Source organism: Alligator sinensis, unplaced genomic scaffold (genome assembly GCF_000455745.1).
Source record: "Alligator sinensis unplaced genomic scaffold, ASM45574v1 scaffold888_1, whole genome shotgun sequence".
In the NCBI taxonomy this organism is placed as follows: domain Eukaryota; kingdom Metazoa; phylum Chordata; order Crocodylia; family Alligatoridae; genus Alligator; species Alligator sinensis.
This window is the reverse complement of record NW_005842533.1, coordinates 128,197-130,170: the sequence shown is the minus strand read 5'-3', so window position 1 is coordinate 130,170 and position 1,974 is coordinate 128,197. Positions and strand designations below refer to the sequence as shown.

General features: G+C 45.6%; 1 long non-coding RNA gene across 1 annotated transcript in view; it reads right to left on the bottom strand.

Moving 5' to 3' along the window:
* Positions 1-1,908, bottom strand: part of LOC112551625 — a 3,831-nt gene extending 1,923 nt beyond the window's left edge. The window contains exon 1 of the long non-coding RNA XR_003095929.1: positions 1,642-1,908. This is a non-coding gene — a long non-coding RNA (uncharacterized LOC112551625). The remainder of the gene's footprint in view (positions 1-1,641) is intronic.
* Positions 1,909-1,974: the final 66 nt, after the last annotated feature.

Sequence of the window (1,974 nt, the reverse complement as noted above, 5' to 3'; positions counted from 1 at the left end):
GAAGAGCGAGACTGTTCACATTGGCAGGGAATCTACCCTCCACTTCAGTTCACAGACCAGTGCCACAGACTAGTTCTGTAAGGAAAGAGAGAAGTGAATCCGTTTACAGCCTTCACATTTAAGGACACAAAGCTGTTGGCCATATAAATACAATGACAGGTCCTACACCTCAAAAGTAGTCCGCACATGAACTTCTAGTGATGACTAGTGGCCTGGTCCTGACAGAATGGTGAATATCCTCAATGCCCACTGACGTCAGTGGGAAATGAGGGCGCTCAGCACATTACACATCAGTCCCCTGCACTCTGACAATGCTAAGTAGGATAAAAGTCAAAACACCAGTTCCTGGTCCTGGGAAAGTTAACCAAGTAATCACTGTTTTGTGAAGGATTCAGATTAAAGGTCCTGAACGAGTAACTTCCATGGCTTCCAACCACTGCCTCTGAGGCACTGGAGACAGAGCCAGTGGGAGCCTGTTAAGAGATCGCCGTCAATTTCCAGAAGCAGGAGTGACCATCTAACACCTTTTCACTCCCATCTAAACTCAAAACCCACACACACATCTGCGCTGGTGGCAAAGGATTAAAATGCTGCCATCTTGCGTAAGCCTGTGCTTCCAGCATGGCTACCTCCAGCTGATGTGTACCCATGGAGAACTGGGAGCCTGTTCTTGCCCGATTTAGACAAGAGTAGTTGGACTACATTCAAATAATACTGCAGACAAACGGGCAGAAAGCAGGAGTTCCTAAGTAACTGCCCCAACAGCTGGTTCCCATTATTTCCTAACCCTGCCTAAACATCAAATAATTTCTATCCAGACACTACAAAAGAGGCAAGTACAAGCTAGTGATGCTGTGGCTGGGAGCACTAATCTTTGACTAATGGCATCTGGATTCACACTTCAGCACCCTCTCCATTCAGCCTTCAGTTTCCTAGTAAGTCACCAGACTCAGCTTCACTAAGATTTGGCAGCTCCTAGTACCAAGAAGCCTTGCTGGAATGTCATATTGATACCTGGACAGTTGTCCGCACCCCTTCTCCCCAAAAAGACAGCTGCAGAGAGCAGATACAGGGAGAAAGTTTCAAGCCTTTCCTTGCTAGTCACTAAAGCTGCAGTGAAGGACCCTGCTCTATATCAAGTGAAATTCTTCTGCCTCCTCTCTTTTATTGTGATCCTGGAAGGCAGGCTGATTAACTTCTGGCCTTCAGTCTGTCCAGAGGGGCAATCTTCAGCCTCTGGCTCCAAGCAGCTCAGAAAAGCTGCAGTGTGTCAGTCAAAAACCACATCAGGTGAGAAACTGCCTTGGGCAGAGCGGATGAGCTCTGTTCAGAGCCATTCTGCTACTGCCCAAGCAAGTCAGGAGAGAGCAGGAGAAGAGCTAAGTCAGACAGAAAAGCCAAGAGCCTTTCAGGCAGCCAGAAACATCCTCTGCTTCCTCACTCCACAGACAGAAGGAAGGAGAAAAACATTGTGTTAAGTAGAAGAGCTGGAAATGGCCAGCCAATCATGACAAGACCACTTGACATTGCAACACGGTCGCACAAACTTCACACTGAATCCTGGTGCATTTACTTCACACAACACTGTGACGTCATAAGGAAGATAGCAACAAAGAGTTTCAGGGCATCCACCTTACTCACTTTGTACTTCTCTCTGCTACTTCAGTCCCCAGCTAACAGCAATTCAGTGGCATGGATTTAAACCAGTCTGTAACTTGATGGCTTATCCTGTTGCGAGTGAAGTCAATCAAATTTCTGCTCAGAACATCACAGGATCACACCCAAAGTTGCTTCCTAAACTCCTTTAGAAAACAAGCAGTACAGAATAGAGCATCTTCCATCATAACCAGCATATTACAATTTCAGCATGAAACAAATAAAACATCATAAAAAACAGGTGTTCAAAACTCTAAGGGGTGAAAAAAAAATCTTTTCCCTGCCCCAACTCAATTTTAAAAATACAGAAGCATTTTG